We start from the raw sequence: 22,420 nt of genomic DNA, 5'->3' as shown, positions 1-22,420 counted from the left end.
AAGTGTCAGAAAATACCAAACTTTAGGTAACTGTATTGTTTACTGATATCATATATGGTGTCATAGTCTCCCTATTTATGTTTACAGGAGAATAGGAAAGTAGTTACTGTCACTAAAGAGAGTGGAGGATTTCTTTTAAAATATTCTTACTTGCAAAACGACTAGGAATACAGATTAACTGCAAAATAGTCAAATCAGAGATGAGCTAACACATACTTTTATGATTAACAAGTAAAATAGGCATCTAGGAATTAATATCATACTGAAATTTAAAGCTCTAACATAGAGGCTTTCCTTTGTATTAATATGTCTTTCCAACTCCAGAGTTAGCATACATGTATACAAAATGCATTAAAGCAATTGCTTTATCAGAACTTGAAGACTGCATGAAAATATTAAAAAGACTCTTGGGACAAAGAGTGATAATTCTCAGTACATCTGACATGGAGGAAAAATTTGTCATACATAGAAGTGAAGGGGAATTGGAAGTTGGCATAAGAACATCTTCCTCCATTTTTAATGTTTTATGTATTTAAGTTTTGTTGTGAACTTCAAGCAACACAAATAAATGTCATTTAATCAAAGTCGAAATAAGCTTTGATTTTCATACAATTCAAGGAAAAGATTTTATTAAATTTTGTAAATCTGAATGCTTCTAAGGATCAAATCAGAGATTTCTTGGCAATTAAATAAAAATACCTAGGTATGTTATTGAAAATAGTTTAGCTACTTCTGATTATCCCAGTAGCTTTTAGTATAGCAATAGAGAAAATTATTAATATTTGTAATGGTTGGGATATAAACTCTTTTCTCAGTGTAATTCCTTGTTACTATGAAGATATGCTTGAAGATCCAATGTATGCCATCAGGACAAAAGTTATGCCACAAAAATCTTATTTGCATAAGCGATTAATTACATGAACAACTGTAATTATAAATAGCTTTGCATGATTTTCATGCTCAGTTCCTTATAAAGGACATATGACACATGAGACAGAGTTTTAAAAATACTTTCAGAAATCCTGAAACAACACAAAGGCCATTCACTGTATCAATTACTTCCAGGCAGTAAGTAAAAGAGGAAGGTAAATAAGTGAAGTGTGCCATTTATGGGGTTTTGTTTGTAATTAATGACTTATTATTTTACAGTAATAGTATTATGACATAATTACTTTTTGAGTAATAGTGAAATGTTGAGCTTTAGGCAAATTGCTACATTTTGGCTGTGCATTTGGCACAAATCAAGTTGATGCTTAAAGAAACCAGGATCCTCCATGATCACATATCTAAAATGATACCTAGTATTAGACTCTTATTTTCAAAAGTATTTAACAGAAATAATAATATGTTATTATCATTGTTTTATTGTAATACTGATAACCACATCAAATCAAGCACTTTACCTTACCTAGATCTGTAACCATAGTACACCACACAACTTTGTTTCATAGCTATTAATTATTTTAGAATTGCATTGGCTTCAGTTTATGTGATTACATTATTATAATATGAAATTGTTTAATAAATGTTGATATGTATATCTCACAGATGTAAATGTGATTTAATGTATTGATTAGGAAATCATTCAATTAATTTGAAATTAACCAAAAATGAGGAAAACATAAGTCATTTTATCCTCATATTCTAGTTAAATATTTCGACACAGGCCCATCTGGATAGAATCTTGTGTAACTTGTTTCTGATGACCTATGATTTTGACAGTTTGGACAGCAATTTTACAACAGTTACTTTAGTTCTTAGGTTGCCACACTGAGATTTAAAATAGAGATGGAAGGGCCTACTTTTTTAGATGCTGGTCTCAGTGGTTATATGCAGAATCATTCAAAAGATATGGAAAGATGGAGTAAAAGGGGTAAAAATTATGGGAGTTAAGGACAAAAATAAAATGATCAAGTGAGCAAAAGACAGAAGCACTCTAGTGGAAAAAAAACACAACAGGCTGGATCTATAACAAAATATTACATGACCACAAAAGTCACTGCTTATAAACAGATCCAAGACTCGGTCTTGAAATAAGTGTGAATGATTATGTTGCTATTAGTAAGCATATATATTTGCTGCCAGAACTTATGCTTATCTTAACATGAAAGATTTTATAAATATAATAAATTTGGACCCTTTAAGCAGACATTTTATTAATAAGACATTGTGATTAAAAAAAAATAAAACCCTCAAAGTTGATTTGGAACATAACTCCTGAATATAGACTAAGTAACCTCAATCTACTATAAATATAATACTATTCTCTAGGTATGTAAAATTTATCACACACACAGACACACACCCCTATCTTACAGTACAACATATCATTGATCACATTTTCTATATATAGATTCTCTTTTAGGTATCAGATTTAAGTATAACCACATTAGTCTCTCAAATACATTTCAAGTTAGATATTGACTCTGAGATTTTCCAGCATCAAGTAAATGCATATGTAACACATTTCAAAGGAACAGACTGCCTTTTAAGGAAAAATCCAAATCCCGAACGCTGTGTCTACTACATTGCTTAAATTTCTTAAAATTCAGAAAGCATGCAAAAAACCCTTAAGTAAAACCCAAACCCAAGATTATCCTACCGAGGAAAAACAGGATGGTCATAATAATCATACATACCATATGAATATCCACTTGATGTTCAGAGAAGATAACTCAAGGAGATGAAATGGTATGAGTCATAATTTAAAACATTCCAGTTATCATCCATAAAAGGTTTGTGGTAACGTGAGAGGTCTTGTCTGCAAAACCATCATAATTCAGTCTTGGCATTCGGCTTTGCCTCCATCACCCAAAGTCTGTTCTAGGTTATTATTGCAAACTCAATGGACTCAGCTGCAGTGATGATAGAAGCCAGTTTCCATATTATTGTTAACTGACCACTGGCTTGGGATAGAGCCTAGATCTCACAAAAAGTGACCTTATGCAGGGAACATTGGATTTATACTATCAAAAGACTTTCTTTTGCTGATCTTGTAACTGCCTACACACATACATAGCAGGCAGCTTGCCAAAACACTCTGAAATAATGCCCCTAATTAAAGTAAGCCACTTTTACCATTTGATGTGCAAACTGTTTCTTCTACAAGTTTATCAAAAAGAGATTATGTATTGAATATCAAAGTGGATTTTCTTGAGTTCAGAGAGTATTTCTGCACTGTATTTTGGCATCTTAGATAGTGTGGAATGTGTGTGCTTGATCTTTTCATATCTTGGGATCTGTGGGTAATTTATAGTCATCAACATGTTGACACAGCACAAAATAATGTAAAATCTAGCCAGAATAATGACTATGGGACTAAGTTTTTTGCTTTGGTCTCTTTCTCGTTAATTCTTTGTAAATGAAGTTTAATTTACCATGCCCAATTTTGAACTGAAAATTCACTGAAATCTTGAGCTGTATTTCATTAAGTAATATGGTATAAGAAAGTGGTGGTGTTTATTTTTTAATATCTAATGGTGTTTCTAAAAAAATGACTTATTGCTGCTCCAAGTCAGATGTCTTACAGGAACTTCTCTTTCATACATAATTTGTATATTAAATGATAACAGCTTTCTAAAAATGATTCAGATTCAACTCGTGCATTGTTTTGCTCTGTGTCATGGCATAATGGGCCCACTACTAAGCATGCTTTGGCACTAAATCATCTTTGTGACGTTGTCTGGAAGGAAAGTTTGACTCTAAGGGCTAGTATTTCTATACTCTGTCCCAAGGAAAGGTTAAAACATGTTTTAAGAATTATTATTAGTAAATGAGACACAAAGGTAATGTGAAATAGTATAGGGTAAATAAAGTGCCAGCATTCTAATTGGAGGACTTATAAGGGGACTTGCAGGGAACTGGAAGATATTTCTTACAGAAAAAGAACTTGAGAAAGAAAATCTCTATTGACAAACTTTTTGGGTTACCCTTCACCTTGACCCCAATCACCAAGATATGCATGCATGTATCTATCTTAAGAAGTAGACAAAAGACCTTGGAAACTAAACCCAGAGACAGCCAGACAGACAGTTCCCAGATTATTCCAGTGTGCATCATACTCTGGCAATAGAAAAAATAATATTAAATATACAATCCAGAGATGGATGGAGGGGTGGGTGGAATGTATGGCTTAAAACCAAGATTGTTTAAAAAAAAGTATAAACATTATTGAGAGGTTTTGGAAGATATAAGAGTCTCATTACACAATATTTAACATGTCCTATATTTAAAAAATACTTTGCAGACAGAGAACAAGGAAAATATCAACAGGCATATGATACAACAACCAATGTTTGCCAATGACATGACACAATTGTTGGAACTGACAAAGACTTCAAAGCAGCTATTAAAAAAAATTCCAACAAGTAAAAATGATCACTGTTAAAATGAATGGAAAGCTAGAAAAGCTCAGAAAATAAGTGGAATATATGAAAAACAATCAAATGGGAATTTTATAACAAAACCAAACCCTCACGAGATGTGCTTAATAACAGAGTGGATATGACAGAGAAAGAGTAAGGAAACTTGAAGGCAATCGAAACAACAGGGGCAAAACATATTAGAAAAACAAATGCACAGAGCTTATGGAATACATGGACCGGTATCAAACGGCCCTAGAAAGAAGGGAGAAACTAAGTGTAACACAGAAAAAAAAATTGAATAAATATTGTTTGATCATGTCCTCAGTTTTATGAAAGATATAAACTTACAGATTTAAGAAACTCATTAACCTCAAACAGAATACACTGAAGAAATGTATATCCATATGAGTTGTTATAAAAGTGCTGGAAATCAGAGACAAAGAAAAAACTTTTTCAAAGCAGGGAGAAAGGAAAATAATGCATCGATTTTGGAAGAACAACAACTTGAAGATTGGCTTCAAATTTTATTTCAGAAATAACTGAGGACAGAATGAGTGGAGCCAAAAATTTAAAAGTGCTGTAATCCTAGATTTCTACATCTAGTGAAAATATCTTTTAGGAGCAAAGGGGAAATAAAAATACTTTCAGATGAAATGAATCTAAGAGAGAAGGTGTTGGCAGCAGACCTGTACTCAAAGTATCACTAAACAGAAATTTTCAGCCAGAAAACCAGAAGTAAATTTGCATTATTAGGAATGAGGAAAGAACAGCAGAAATGGTAAGCACTTGGCTAAATACAATGGACTCTTCATCTGTACTTGAGTTCTTTAAAATGCATCTGATGGTTGAATGCAAAATTGTAAAATTATCTGACAGAATTTCAGTGTATGTAGGGGTAATATACAAGTACAACACAAGGGGAGAAGTAAAGGAACACATATTGTGCTAAGGTTTTTATCTCCACTGGAAGTGGAAAAATTTTCTTTCTAAGCAGAAGTAAAAAGATAAGTATGTAACTGTAATCTCTAGGACAATCACTAAAAGAATTATGCAAAGACAACGAAGAGAGAAATTTAAATAATTTAAAAATATTCAAATAACTCGGAGATAGAAAGGGGAGCCAGAGTAAGTATAATAAGAAGAACCAAACAAAAAGAAATGCCAGACCTAAGTTTGAAGATATTTATCATATGGTATGTTCATATCCCTAAACACATCGATAAAAACATAGAATGCCAGAGTAAAAATTTTGAAATGTGAAACAACTATATTCTATCAGAAGTCACTTAAAATATAATAGAAATTGATTTCCAGAATGGCAATGTGAGGAGTTCTACAGATGCTCACTTCAGTGGAACAAACGTAACTGGTGAAAACAAGCATTCAAATCTCTGTAAAGGGTCCCAGATGATTTTAGAAAGTGGAAGAATAGTTGCTGAAGAAAATTTACTACATCTTGTGTGACAAGTGCAAGCCTTGGTAACTTGAGTCATTGTCTCCTTCATTCTTCCTCCACCCCAGCTCAGGAAGCTCCACTCATGGCAGCAACCAAGAAGACACAGCTCCTTCTCTCTCCAGTTCCTCGGTAGGGCTAATCTGGCCACCCATTCCTTCCCACCTCATACATTTCTTGTTGCAGAAACTCTGTTCCAGGCAAATGCAGTTGAGATGTCTGGGGCTCCCTTCCTCCATGCAGCTGCTTTCTTAAAGAAGCACAACTCTAGACAGGACAGCCTGAGAACATTCTGCCCCAAACCAGACTTTCAGGCAAAGATTCCACATCATTAGAGGTAAGCTGAGAAGATCAAGGGCTACCATGGCCACTAAATGTTCCATTCATAGAACACAGGTGTCACCCTGTGAGAAGCGGTCATTCAAATGGAGGAGAACAAAAGTTCTGCCCAGAGGTAGAGGAGGCCTTGGGAACAGAGCTGTGTAGCTCCCACTAAGGAAACTGCATTTATGACCAAGGTGATACGTTAAATCCATAGGAAAAAATAAAACTAGATATGATAAAAGTAAAAATTTTAATATAATGAACTCTAAATACATTTTCACCTTTTCCTCTTAGCTTCTTGGAAAGCTATAAAATTATATAAATAATTATAACAATGTATCATTAGTTTTGTAAGACATATAAACATAACATGTATAACAAAAAAGAGTGAAAAGAAAGAAATAGAGCTATACACGAACAGTATTTTCTATTTCTAACTGAAATTCAGCTAGTATAATTCTGAGGTAAATTCTGGCTAGATTAAGATACATATGGTAAGTTCTGGAGCAACCAAAAATAAAACTCAAAAGTGTAAAGCCCTATTAACAGTATGTTTTATCAAATACCCAGTAGCAGGAGAGTAAATACACAATCAAGAAGCTCTGCTAAAGAAAGCAGTGGAAAGCCAACAGGAAATGAAAAGAAATTACTCATTTCTCCAAGAATTAACCAGGAGAAAGTCATCTAAACTGTATGCATTATAGCATTGTATCACTTGCCCTAGTTTGTGAGATCCTTGAGGATAAAGCCCATGACATATTGTGCAAGCCTCACCTGCACTCTAATATTTCATAGGGTCTAGTAAACTACTGATGAATATTAACAATAATAAGAAGAAAATGAATGCAGGACATTTCTATACATGGGAACTGAAAAGAAAATGGCAAAAGCTGCAGATGTTAGAAATCTTGGGAAAACAATTTAGAAGTTATGATTCAGTGTGTTATATCTGTGTAAGTTACCACATTAGACAGAACTGAACCATCCTTTCCACCAGGAAGCAAGAGAGAAAAAGACTGAGGAGACCCTTTTATATATAAAAGGAGGAAGAGAGTCTGGATCTGGGGCTGACAGACAACCTGTTGAAGCACAACTGAATCTGGATAATCTGAAGATAAAATGGACAAAGATCATATCCAGGCAAAGAAGAGCAACTGCACTTCATTTTCCCTGGAGACATACATCTGTATATGAACATTCCTCACACATGAATGAGTTTCTTGAAAAATGAAAAAGTATGCTAGCATCAATATCTGGTTTGTTGATATTTTAAAGAACTTTAATGAGTTATTCTAGGTCACCTTCACATTAGTCCTATGTTATAAATCGGTTTGTTCAATATTTGCCTATAGAGGAAATATTTTACGACGACAGAGTGTCTTCATTGACGTGAATGTTGCTCAGTCGTGTCCAATTCTTTGCGACCCCATACAGTCCATGGAATTCTCCAGGCCGGAATATTGGAGTGGGTAGCCTTTCCCTTCCCCAGGGGATCTTCCCAACCCAGGGATCCAACCCAAGTCTCCCGCATTGAAAGCGGATTCTTTACCTGCTGAGCCACAGCGGAAGCGCAAGAATACAGGAACGGGTAGCCTATGCCTTCTCCAGCGGATCTTCCCAACCCATGAATCCAACCGGTGTCTCCAGAATTGCAGGTGGATTCTTTACCAACTGAGCTATCAGGAAAGCCCAAAAGGGGGCGCTGTGGCCTCCCAAAATATAATAATCTTGTTCAGTTAAATTCATTTTAGTCTCAATTATGTCCGATTCTTTGCGACCGCATGGACTGCAGCACGCCAGGCCTCCCTGTCCATCACCAACTCCCGGAGTTCACTCAAACTCGTGTCCATTGAGCCCATGTTGCTTTCCAACCATCTCATCCTCTGTCGTCACCTTCTCCTCCCACCTTCTATCTTCCCCAGCATCAGGGGCTTTTCAAACGAGTCAGTTCTTCGCATCAGGTGGCCAGAGTATTGGAGTTTCAGCTTCAGCATCAGTCCTTCCAATAAATACTCAGGACTGATTTCCTCAAGCAGGTCAATAATCATAATCATGTTACCCCACAAGTATTGATTGTGCCAAGTTTGACTTCCCAGGTGGCGTTAGTGGTAAAGAACCTGCCAGCCAGTGCAGGAGACATAAGAGCTGCAGGTACCATCCCTGGGTGAGGAAGATTCCCTGGAGGAGGGCACGACAATCCACTCCAGTCTTCTTTCCTGGAGAATCCCCACGGACAGAGGAGCTTGGTGGTCTACAGCCCATAGGGTTGAGTTAAAGTGATGTGCTTCCTATTCACAGAAGCTCCAGGCTGGTGTCCCCACAAACTGACTTGTGATAAGATCTTCCTTGGCAGCAATAATGTGAGGAGAAGAAATTAAGGATCTATTTTTTATTTGAAATCTGTTCTATCTTGCCCCTCTCCCTTATTTTTTGGAAGGTAGGGATTAGAATATTCTTTCAGTTATAATAGTCATAGGAGCATTTTAAAAATAGCTGTAATAGCAAGAAAAAAAAATGTGAAAGATTTCTCTCAACAGGAGTGACTGGAAGTATGAATAAATTATCTTGTATGATACCTCATATATTATGGAAGATTCTATATTCATACATTATGATATCAGTTAAAATATGCATATGTCAGCTTCAAAACATAAGAATTTCAAACAGGGAATGTTGAAGGAAAACAGCAAGGCATGAGAAAATAAAGAGCTGAAAGCACTTAAAGTTCAACAACAAAATTATATTACATACATCAGATAAAATTTAAAAAAAAAAGGTAAAAATACAATTTGGAATAGTATTACCCTTGGGGACAAAACCATAGCCTTGACTAGACGGACCTTTGTTGGCAAAGTAATGTCTCTGCTTTTTAATATGCCATCTATGTTGGTCATAACCTTCCTTACAAGGAGTAAGCGTCTTTTAATTTCATGGGTGCAATCACTATCTTCAGTGATTTTGGAGCCCCCCAAAATAAAGTCTGACACTGTTTCCACTGTTTCCCCATCTATTTCCCATGAAGGGATGGGACCAGATGTCATGATCTTCGTTTTCTGAATGTTGAGCTTTAAGCCAACTTTTTCACTCTCCTCTTTCACTTTCATCAAGAGGCTCTTTAGTCCTTCTTCACTTTCTGCCATAAGGGTGGTATCATCTGCATATCTGAGGTTATTGATATTTCCCCTGGCAATCTTGATTTAGCTTGTGCTTCTTTCAGCCCAGCTTTTCTCATGATGTACTCTGGGACTGATGCTGAAGCTGAAACTCCAATACTTTGGCCACCTCATGCAAAGAGTTGACTCATTGGAAAAGACCCTGATGCTGGGAGGGATTGAGGGCAGGAGGAGAAGGGGACGACAGAGGATGAGATGGCTGGATGGTATCACCGACTCGATGAACATGAGTTTGGGTAAATTCTGTGAGTTGGTGATGGACAGGGAGGCCTGGTGTGCTGCGATTCATGGGGTCGCAAAGAGTCGGACACCACTAAGCGACTGAACTGAACTGAACTGAACCATGGACAAAAGAAAGGAGGATAAAATAGGAAGGTGAAACATTAGAACATTTGTTGGAATTGGTAATATTCTAATTTTGAAGAAGGGGAACTAACCATAGTGATTACTTTTATATAAATATGCATAAATATATCATGCTTGTTATATAATATATACTATTTATATATTTTGACATATATTTAAATATAAACTTCAAATTACAAATTAAGAAAAAAAGATGGTTACCAGGAAGTACTCACATTCCTTAACCCTTGAATATCTCTTTGAAGGACTTGACATAAAAAGTGCAATCATGTTCTTAATGAAGATATGATATTGGTAAGGAAGTGAAAATAAAACACTGGATCTTCTTTATATCTTTCAAGTATCTCTCAGATGATATAGTATCAAGCTTACAGAATTTTAGGAAAAGATAAAAAATATTTTCTATTAAACATTATAATGACTGTGGATAAGTTTCTTCCCCCAGTATTTCCCTAACAAAATACTAAATTTGTTAGTTCTCTAAATTTAGTTTGTAACATTTTCTGTTGTTTTCACCCTGACATTTGGGAGTCTCTGCCCTCAGTATCTTTGTCCAGAAACCAGTCTCCTGACCCATTTTCCTTTTCAGCAGAGCTTGTGGTTCTGAAAGAACAGCTTCATTAAATAATTCAAATGAGCAGTGAATTAAATAAAACTGTTTGATTGTACCAGCCAATTGACTTAAAATTAATTTAAAACCTGATTCAGTACCCTGGCACAAAAACTGACTGTTGTTAATATATTGATAGTATTGAATAGTAGTAGATTGAAATAGAAATCATGAAAATAAATGGTCAATGCAATCTTTACCTACCTTTTAATATAATATAATATAATATATTATAGTAAAATTATATGGTTTAAAGAGTGAAAATGCTGCTTGAAGGGCTAGAAACATGATGAAAATGACTATACCTCTTCGAAACTTCATGGTATTTTCATTATTTCCAGTACATCAATTTATTATACCTTATAATTTGCTTTTCAGTTAACCCTAATAATTATGAAATGGGAATAAAAAGAAATTGAGGCCCTTTTTAAAATTTGAATACAAAATGTTATTAACTGAAAATCATCTTTGGCAAGTGTTTTACAATTTTAGTAAACTTAATTAAATGCCAATAAGATTTTTTAAAGTATTTTCTTTTGCAAGTTTATATACATTACGATATATAAAATAAAGGTAATGCTAAGTGTTGAGGCAATTACATTGTGTAGATTTCTTTTTGCTTTCCTAGGGAAAACAAATACCCTGTACTCTCAGAGCCAGCTTGAATAGGAGAACCCTGTAAATGAGGCATGAGGCAAGAATGTGGCTTCTTGGCTCAAGCCTCTTCATAGGAAATCCTTGACAAGTTAAATGAATAAAAACATATATACACATTTTAAAAGATTAGGAGTAAAATAAACAATAATGAGAAGTTCACTGGAATCTGGTGATCAAAGCAAAAGCATAATCCACCTTAAGAAAGGAAACTTGAGAAAATTTTCTTTATTAATGTTGCTTGGGAGGGGCCCGCCTCCAGATGCCTTAGTGGCAGGTAGTACAAGGAAAGCTATCAACTGTTCAAGTCTGATCCAAATCATTGAGAAGGTGCTGTTTTCCTTCCATAATAAATTCATTTGCCATATGATTCTTTAAAAGGGGGTATGTTTCTGTAATGTACCCTTTTAGAAAACAATTTAGTATTTCTTTTCTTTCATTATGAGCTTTCCATGAATATTTTGTCTACATATAATTTTAAAAGCTCATATAACTTACTCGTTTGAGTTCTTGCAATAAACAGAACTCTCTGATAAATGTAGGCTATTCCAATTTGATCTAAGATAAATCTCTATGGAGATTCAGATGTTTCTGGACCCTGTTAATGGGGCTATTTAATAAGGTTTAGAAAAAAACAAAGGTTTCCTAGGCCTACAGGATTATAAAGCATCCCAGCACTAAATCCAATCTCTTCTCCAAATGGAAAAGTTTGACATAATATTCTCAGTTTAGATAGTTTCAGAAACAGACCTTAATATGTTGGACCAGCACCATGCACCTGGGCCATTGAAAACTGCTTTACCCTAGGATATGCAGTTCAAATACAATCTTTGGACATTTGTTTGAGTTCTAGACTTCTATCCTTACTGATTTTTCATTTCCTTTTCTTGACTATGTCTTTTTTACCTACTATCCTTAATGCTTCCCTGCCTGGGCTTCCTTGGTGGCTCGGATAGAAAAGAATCTGCTTGCAATGCAGGAGACCTGAATTTGATCTCTGGGTTGGGAAGACTCCCTGGAGAAAGGAATGGCTACCCACTTCTTGCCTGGAGAATTCCATGGACAGAGACGCCTGATGGGCTATAGTCTACATGGTCACAAAGAGTCGGACATGGCTGAGTGACTAAAAAAAAGTAATCCTAAACTTTTGGCAATTCCCAGTCACATTCGTATAACTGCAGCCCTCCTTTATTCTGATCACCCCAATTTTGAGCCCATTCTGAGTCCATCCTAATGCTGATCCCAATCTCAGTTCCATGTCCTGTGTGTGCCCTTTTTAAAACCAACTTCCACTCCACCTATGTCCTTGGCCCTCTCTCTGCCTTCTGTTTTCACCTTCTCAATAACCCACATTATGTAAGGCACAGACTAAGTTCTCTAGGGGATGTCTGGGATTATCTTCTGCATTTTCATTAGATATACACATTCCAAACAGGCTGAATAATATGCTTAAGCTGATAGATTTAATTAGTGGGAAAAGAGAAACAGGTTATTGTACCATGACTCCTAGTGTAGTGTTGTTTCTATCAAATCAGAAGTATAGATTTTTCACTAAAAGATGTTAAAATATGATTTAACGCTGTTGGGAAAACTGGACAGCTACAAAAGGATGAAACTGGACTACTCTTTCATACCATGCAGAAAAAGTTCAAAATGGATTAAAGACTTAAATGTAAGACATGAAACCATAAATTCCTGGGAGAAAACACAATCGGTAAGCTCTTTGATATTACTCTTAGCCGTATTTGTCTGGATATGTCTCCTCAGGCAAAAGAAACAAAAGCAAAAAAAAAGGGACTATATCAAACTAAAAACCACTTACCCAGCAAATGAAACAAAACATAAGATCTCCTACTGAATGAGAGAATATGCTTGCAAATGATATATCTGATATGTAGTTACTATCTTATATGTATATATATAGAATAAAAACTCAGGTAACTCAATATCAAAATACAAACAACCCAATTTTTAAAAAAAAGACAGGAGCTGAGCAGACATTTTTCCAAAGAAGATAGACAGCAGGCACATGAAAAAATGCTCAACACAACTAATCACCAGGGATATGAAAATCAAAACCACAGTGATATATCATCTCACACTCATCAGAATAAATAGTATCCAAGTGACAACAAGTAACAGGTGCTGGTGAGGATATGGAGGAAAGGGAACCCTCTTGCACTGTTGGTGAGAAGTAAATTGGTGCAGCCACTGAGGAAAATAGCATGTAAATTCCTCAAAAAAATAAAAATGGAACTGCAATATGATCCAGGAATGTCATTTCTAGGTAAATATTCATCTGAAGAAAGTGGAAATGCTAATTAGAAAAATATATATACACCCCTATGTTAATAACAAAATTATTATAATAGCTAAAATATGGAAGCAATGTAAGTGTTCATAACCAGATGAATGGATAAAGATGTGGTATATATATTGCCTTGTCATAAAAATGAAATTTTGCCATATATTTGACAAAATAGATGGACCTAGAAGGTATTATGCTAAGTGAAATAAGTTTATCAAAGAAAGACAAATACTCTACGATATAACTTATATGTGGAATCTAAAACACAAAACAAATGAACAATTATAACAAAACAGAAACAGTTATAAGCACAGAGAGTAAATAGGTGGTTGCCAGAGGAGAGGGGTTGAGGGAGGAAACAAAAAATAAGGGAGATTAGAGGTACAAACTTTCAGGTATAAAATAAATGTGTCACAAGTATAAAAAATATAGTGTGGGAAATATAGAAATGTATTAGTTAGTAGTTCAGTCACTCAGTCATGTATGGATCTTTGTGACCCAATGAACCGCAGAACGCCATAGCTCCCTGGTCATCACTAATTCCCGGAGTTTACCCAAACTCATGTCCATTGAGTTGGTGATGCGACCAGCCATCTTTACCTCTGTCATCCCCTTCTCCTCCTGCCTTCAATCTTTCCCAGCATCAGGGTCTTTTCAAATGAGTCAGCTCTTCACTTCAGGTGGCCAAAGTATTGGAGTTTCATCTTCAACACTAGTCCTTCCAATGAACACCCAGGACTGATCTCCTTTAAAATGAACTAGTTGGATCTTCTTGCAGTCCAAGGGACTCTCAAGAGTCTTCTCCAACACCACACTTCAAAAGCATCAATTCTTTGGCACTCAGCTTTCTTTATTGTACAACTTTCATATCCATACATGACTACTGGAAAACCATAGCTTGACTAGATGGATCTTTGTTGACAAAGTAATGTCTTTGATTTTTACTATGCTGTCTAGGTTGGTCATAACTTTCCTTCCAAGGAGTAAGCATCTTTTAATTTCATGGCTGCAATCACCATCTCCAGTGATTTTGGAGCCCAAAAAAATAAAGTCAGCCACTGTTTTCACTGTTTCCCTATCTATTTGCCATGAAGCAATGGGACCGGATGCCATGATCTTAGTTTTCTGAATGTTGAGCTTTAAGCTAACTTTTTTTACTCTCCTCTTTCATTTTCATCAAGAGGCTCTTTAGTTCTTCTTCACTTTCTGCCATAAGGGTGGTGTCATCTGCATATCTGAGGTTATTGATATTTCTCCTGGCAATCTTGATTCCAGCTTGTGCTTCTTCCAGTCCATCATTTCTCATGATGTACTCTGCATAGAATTTAAATAAGCAGGGTGACAATATATAGCCTTGACGTACTCCTTTTCCTATTTGGAACCAGTCTGTTGTTCTATGTCCAGTTCTAACTGTTGTTTCCTGACCTGCATACAGATTTCTCAAGAAGCAGTTCAGGTGTTCTGGTATTCCCATCTCTTTCAGAATTTTCCACAGTTTTTTGTAATCCACTCAGTTAAAGGCTTTGGCATAGTCAATAAAGCAGAAATAAATGTTTTTCTGGAACTCTCCTGCTTTTTCCATGATCCAGCAGATGTTGGGAATTTGATCTCTGGTTCCTCTGCCTTTTCTAAAACCAGCTTGAACATCAGGGAGTTCACGGTTCATGTATTGCTGAAGCCTGGCTTGGAGAATTTTGAGCATTACTTTACTAGTGCGTGAGATGAGTGCAATTGTGTGGTAGTTTGAACACTCTTTGGCATTGCCTTTATTTGGGATTGGAATGAAAACTGACCTTTTCCAGTCCTGTGGCCACTGCTGAGTTTTCCACATTTGCTGGCATATTGAGTGCAGCACTTTCACAGCATCATCTTTCAGGATTTGAAATAGCTCAACTGGAATTACATCACCTCCACAAGCTTTGTTCGTAGTGATGCTTCCTAAGGCCTGCTTGATTTCACATTCCAGGATGTATGGCTCTAGGTGAGTGATCACACCATCATGATTATCTGGGTCTATGAAGATCTTTTTTGTATTGTTCTTCTGTGTATTCTTGCCACCTCCTTTTAATATCTTCTGCTTCTGTTAGGTCCATACCATTTCTGTCCTTTATTGAGCTCATCTTTGCATGAAATGTTCCCTTGGTATCTCTAATTTTCTTGAAGAGATCTCTAGTCTTTCCCATTCTGCTCTTTTCCTCTATTTCTCTGCATTGATTGCTGATGAAGGCTTTCTTATCTCTGCTTGCTTTTCTTTGGAACTCTGCATTCAAATGGGTATATATTTCCTTTTCTCTTTGCTTTTTGCTTCTCTTCTTTTCACAGCTATTTGTAAGGCCTCCTCAGACAGCCATTTTGCTTTTTTGCACTTCTTTCCCATGGAGATGTTCTTGATCCCTTCCTCCTGTACAATGTCACGAACCTCATTCCATAGTTCATCAGGCACTCTGTATATCAGATCTAGTCCCATAAATCTATTTCTCATTTCCACTGTATAATCATGAGGGATTTGATTTAGGTCATACCCGAATGGTCTAGTGGTTTTCCCCACTTTCTTCAATTTAATTCTGAATTTGGGAATAAGGGGAAATGTATAGAAATAGCAAATCACTAAGTTGCACAACAGGAACTAGCATAGTGTTGTAGGTCAGTTATACTTCAAAAACTAACATAGGAAAAACATTTTTGATTTTTAGTGGTGGAGGGTGAAGAGCAGGGTGAAGTAGATAAAGGCAGTCAAATGATACAAATTTCTATTTGTAAGTACAAGGGATATAATGCATAAAATGATAAATATTATTAATACCATTGTATATTATATATAAAGATTGTTAAGAACATAAACCCTTAGAGTCCTTATCACAATAAAAAATTAATTTCCTTAATTATGTATGTAGATGAGATGGTGAATATTCAACTATTTCATAATATACATAAGTCAAATTGTTAAGCTGTGATACCTTAAGTTTATACAATGACGTATGACAGTTATATTTCATCAATGAAACAAATAAAAATATATCTTATTAAATTTTTTTTTTAGAGGTGCTCTTTCCAGTCTTTAAGATTCTTGTGTATTCCTTTATGATTGCCTTAGGACCTACACAATTTTGGTAAAAACAATGTGGAGTCATAACATTTTTGTGCCCTAAGCTCAGGCATTCATTTGACTATTTTCAAAGTATAAGACAGTGATAGCTTCCCTTTCACTTCACTGATTCAATCTTGATTTAATTAATATATTTCTATGTGTTAAGTTCAATTTACTAGTGTTTTTAAAATAACACTGATTAATATAAAAACAGCCACTCTCTCCTTCTCACTCCAAGAAACCTAATTTGAAAAAGGAAAAAAAAAAAAAAAAAAAAACTGTCTTGCAAGAGTGCTATGTTCTGCCTTTGATTCCTCCTCTCACCCCATTTTAAGACCCATTTTCTTAAACTTTTGACTAAATATTTCCTTGAAGAGACTTTCAATTCTGTCACACGAATATCTTCTTGGTGGCCCTGATCAACTTGTGCCTCTTTCTTCTCGTCTAAGAACAGTGTATAAAATAATAGAGACCCACACTTGTATTTCAAACAATGAATAAATGGGATAGTAATTATAATATCAAATATTACAGTTACTATAAAGGAAAATGATTGTTTCAAAAGAAATAATGTCTATTTATTTATTTTAATTTCAAAAGGAATTCATTTTTGGCTAGATATATAATTTTGTATTATTTTCCAGATTAGAGACCATAACCCTTCAGATAAAAATACATTATATTTATAGAAATTTGATTCCAGTTGTAATTTCAGATGTAAATATTAAGACCATTCAGTCTAACTGGACTGACCCTGGAAACAAATCCTTGCTTTCATGAAATTCGAATTCTATCTACACAATTCATTTGCTTTTACAGTTTTCTGGCAATATTCTGTCTCTGTAGCTTATGTTTCTTTCATATGGCCAAAGAATTTCTCCCAACTTCCCCCATTAACCCAAAAAGACATTTCAACTGAGATTGCTGGATTCCAGAATATCTGTATCAACTCCAGAATTTCCAAATACAACTTGAGATTAAGAGAAACACTAGATGTCCCAAAGGAGCTTCCCATTAAATTTTATGTACAGTTCTCTAATAAACTTCACACATTTGGATTGCTGGTACTTTAGTTTAAACACAGAAAATCATGTAAAAATATAGGTTTGTTTCATATCATTGATATACTTTTGACTTCATATTTTTATGTCTTTATTAGAGGATTAATGATATTATATAAACACACATATCAACTGAAACTTAGTTAACATATAGAACCTTTTCATCATGATACAGCCATAGTTAGACAAAAACAAAACTTATTGAAATGGTTGCCTCTTTTCTGCCTTACGGTTTTTAAATAAACCTGGAGTTTGACTTGAGTCATATTGGTTTGTGGGAACTGGCTTCACAGAATAAATGTTTACAAGATCAGTCCTCAAAAGGACATTGTCAACATCTTTAAGCCATGGGTTTGATAATTTTATTCATCTCCTGTTTATAGTATAATTTTATTTTTTTAACTTTCAAAAATGTTATCCCAACAGTTGGGCTTTATAAAATTGCTTTTAGTTCTTTCATCTGAAATATTCTTAGTTGAACTCAATTTTACACTAAAAAGTTGAGTAAAAAGTGTAAAAAAATAAAATTATTTATATGCAATTAATTCTTTTTTCTAAATGGTGAAGTTTTGCTTCTTTCTTTCATTTATATTACTGTAACTAAATGTTACTATAACTAAACCAGACTGTTAAAATATAATTTTGTTTTCAAAGTTTTGGCAAAGAAAGCAAACTTATTTTTAAGTTGCTTCTCTTAAATTGGAGAAACACTGATGAATATAAACTACACTAACAAGGAACACAATGGGATGGTATAGGCCAGTATGTTACATGACCTGTTAATATAATATTACTATTGATTTTAAATAGTTATCTCTGGTAGATATTTTAGATTACTTTTTTTCATTCCACTCTCCTAATTGGAGAACTTGGATATTTAATGATATTTTTAAGACTTTAATGCTGCTTATAAAACATTTACATTGTATTTATGAATCATAAGTAATCTATAGATAATTTAAGGTATATAGGAAGATGTGTGTAGGTAATAGGCAAATACTATGCCATTTTATTCAAGGGACTTACATATCCTCAGATTTGGGTATCCATGGGGGTCTGAGAACATATCCTCCTTAAATATTGAGGGATGCCTATAGTTGAATTCTACCATCAGTTCTGTATTAATTTAAGGTCATTCATACAGTCACACACATTCCACATTCCATTGATTTTGGGGCATACTCAATTCCTGTTACTGGTAATCTACAAGAAGAAACAACTAGATTTATTACTATTTCTAGGCTAGACTTGATTATTGTAACTGTATTTGAGGACTCTCAAATTAGATTTAGTTTTATTTATTTGGTTAGATTTAGTTTTAGATTTATTTAGATTTAGTTTTCTCTTACAATATAGCTTCTATTATTTTTAATTAGACTTCAAATAAATCCGTAGAGTCAGAAAAGATTTAGTGACTAGACAACAATAAATGATAAATCATTCTTGCTTTGTTTTATTCATGCAATAACAGCATTATTTTAACTTCAAAAGGAGAAAGAAGTGATTCACTTTTTTTCATTTAAGAAATTCACTTCTGGATCCTTGTATTGACTTTAAATCATACTTTACCAATATATTAACTTATTTTTAAATAAAATATTTTCTCTAGACTATTATTCTTTTCTTTTCATTTTTTTTAAAATTTTTGTTTTACTTTATTTTACTTTACAATACTGTGTTGGTTTTGCCATACATTGACATGAATCTGCCACGGGTGTACATGAGTTCCCAATCCTGAACCCCCTCCCACCTTCCACTCCATATCATCTCTCTGGAACATCCCCATGCACCAGCCCCAAGCATCCTGTATCCTGTATCCAACATAGACTGGCAATTCGTTTCTTACATGATAGTATACATGTTTCAGTGCCATTCTCCCAAATCATCCCACCCTCTCCCTTTCCCTCAGAATCCAAAAGTCCGTTCTATACATCTGCATCTCTTTTGCTGTCTTGCATACAGGGTTATCATTACCAACTTTCTAAATTCCATATATTTGTGTTAGTATACTGTATTGGTGTTTTTCTTTCTGGCTTACTTCTCTCTGTATAATTGGCTCCAGTTCAATCCATCTCATTAGAACTGATTCAAATGTATTCTTTTTAATGGCTGAGTAATACTCCATTGTGTATACGTACCACAGCTTTCTTATCCATTCATCTGCTGATGGACATCTAGGTTGTTTCCATGTCCTGGCTATTATAAACAGTGCTGCAATGAACATTGGGGTACATGTGTCTCTTTCAATTCTGGTTTCCTTATTGTGTATGCCCAGCAGTGGGATTGCTGGTCATAAAGCAGTTCTATTTGTAGTTTTTTAAGGAATCTCCACACTGTTCTCCATAGTGGCTGTGCTAGTCTGCATTCCCACCAACAGTGTAAGAGGGTTCCCTTTTCTCCACACCCTCTCCAGCATTTATTGCTTGCAGACTTTTGGATCACAGCCATTCTGACTGGTATGAAATGGTACCTCATTGTGGTCTTGATTTGCATTTCTCTGATAATGAGTGATGTTGAGTATCTTTTCATGTGTTTGTTAGCCATCCGTATGTCTTCTTTGGAGAAATGTCTATTTAGTTCTTTGGCCCATTTTTTGATTGGGTCATTTATTTTTCTGGACTTGAGCTGCATAAGTTGCTTGTATAGTTTTGAGATTAGTTCTTTGTCAGTTGCTTCATTTGCTATTTTTTTCTCCCATTATGAAGGCTGTCTTTTCACCTTGCTTATAGTTTCCTTTGTTGTGTAGAAGCTTTTAATTTTAATTAGATCCCATTTGTTTATTTTTCCTTTTATTTCCAGTATTCTGGGAGGTGGGTCATAGAGGATGCTGCTGTGATTTATGTCGGAGAGTGTTTTGCCTATGTTCTCCTCTAAGAGTTTTATAGTTTCTGGTCTTATGTTTAGATCTTTAATCCATTTTGAGTTTATTTTTGTGCATGGTGTTAGAAAGTGATCTAGTTTCATTCTTTTACAAGTGGTTGACCAGTTTTCCCAGCACCACTTGTTAAAGAGATTGTCTTTAATCAATTGTATATCCTTGCCTCCTTTGTCGAAGATAAGGTGTCCATCGGTGTGTGGATTTATCTCTGGGCTTTCTATTTTGTTCCATTGATCTATATTTCTGTCTTTGTGCCAGTACCATACTGTCTTGATGACTGTGGCTTTGTAGTAGAGCCTGAAGTCAGGCAGGTTGATTTCTCCAGTTCCATTCTTCTTTCTCAAGATTGCTTTGGCTATTCGAGGTTTTTTGTATTTCCATACAAATCTTGAAACTATTTGTTCTAGTTCTGTGAAAAATACCGCTGGTAGCTTGATAGGGATTGCATTGGATTTGTAGATTGCTTTGGGTAGTATACTCATTTTCACTATACTGATTCTTTCAATCCATGAACATGGTATATTTCTCCATCTTTAGTGTCCTCTTTGATTTCTTTCATCAGTGTTTTATAGTTTTCTATATATAGGTCTTTAGTCTCTTTAGGTAGATATATTCTTAAGTATTTTATTCTTTTCGTTGCACTGGTGAATGGAATTGTTTCCTTAATTTCTTTTTCTACTCTTTCATTGTTAGTGTATAGGAATGCAAGGGATTTCTGTGTGTTGATTTTCTATCCTGCCACTTTACTAAATTCATTGATTAGCTCTAGTGATTTTCTGTTGGAGTCTTTAGGGTTTTCTATGTAGAGGATCATGTCATCTGCAAACAGTGAGAGTTTTACTTCTTCTTTTCCAATTTGGATTCCTTTTATTTCTTTTTCTGTTCTGATTGCTGTGGTCAAAACTTCCAGAAGTACGTTGAATAGTAGCAGTGAAAGTGGGCACCCTTGTCTTGTTCCTGACTTTAGGGGAAATGCTTTCAATTTTTTGCCATTGAAGATAATGTTTGCTGTGGGTTTGTCATATATAGCTTTTATTATGTTGAGGTACGTTCCTTCTATTCCTGCTTTCTGGAGAGTTTTTATCATAAATGGATGTTGAATTTTGTCAAAGGCCTTCTCTGCATCTATTAAGATAATCATATGGCTTTTATTTTTCAATTTGTTAATGTGGTGAATTACATTGATTGATTTGCAGATATTGAAGAATCCTTGCATCCCTGGGATGAAGCCAACTTGGTCATGGTGTATGATCTTTTTAATGTGGTGTTGGATTCTGATTGCTAGAATTTTGTTGAGGATTTTTTCATCTATGTTCATCAGTGATATAGGCCTGTAGTTTTCTTTCCTTGAGGCATCTTTGTCAGGTTTTGGTATTAGGGTGATGGTGGCCTCATAGAATGAGTTTGGAAGTTTACCATCCTCTGCAATTTTCTGGAAGACTTTGAGTAGGATAGGTGTTAGATCTTCTTGAAATTTTTGGTAGAATTCAGCTGTGAAGCCGTCTGAACCTGGGCTTTTGTTTGCTGGAAGATTTCTGATTACAATTTCAATTTCCGTGGTTGTGATGGGTCTGTTAAGATTTTCTATTTCTTCCTGGTTCAGTTTTGGAAAGTTGTACTTTTCTAAGAATTTGTCCATTTCTTCTACGTTGTCCATTTTGTTGGCATATAATTGCTGTTAGTAGTCTCTTATGATCCTTTGTATTTCTGTGTTGTGTGTTGTGATCTCTCCCTTTTCATTTCTAATTTTATTGATTTGATTTTTCTCCCTTTGTTTCTTGATGAGTCTGGCTAATGGTTTGTCAATTGTATTTATCCTTTGAAAGGACCAGCTTTGTTGATTTTTGCTATGGTCTCCTTTGTTTCTTTTGCATTTATTTGTGCCCTAATTTTTAAGATTTCGTTCCTTCTACTAACTCTTTGGTTCTCCATTTCTTCCTTTTCTGGTTGCTTTAGGTGTAGAGTTAGGTTATTTATTTGACTTTTTTCTTGTTTCTTGAGGTATGCCTGTATTGCTATGAACGTTCCTCTTAGCACTGCTTTTACAGTGTCCCACAGGTTTTGGGTTGTTGTGTTTTCATTTTCATTCGTTTCTATACATATTTTTATTTCTTTTTTGATTTCTTCTGTGATTTGTTGGT

Source organism: Capra hircus, chromosome 4 (assembly GCF_001704415.2).
Source record: "Capra hircus breed San Clemente chromosome 4, ASM170441v1, whole genome shotgun sequence".
NCBI classification, from domain to species: Eukaryota; Metazoa; Chordata; class Mammalia; order Artiodactyla; family Bovidae; genus Capra; species Capra hircus.
Note: the sequence above shows the minus strand (reverse complement) of the source record.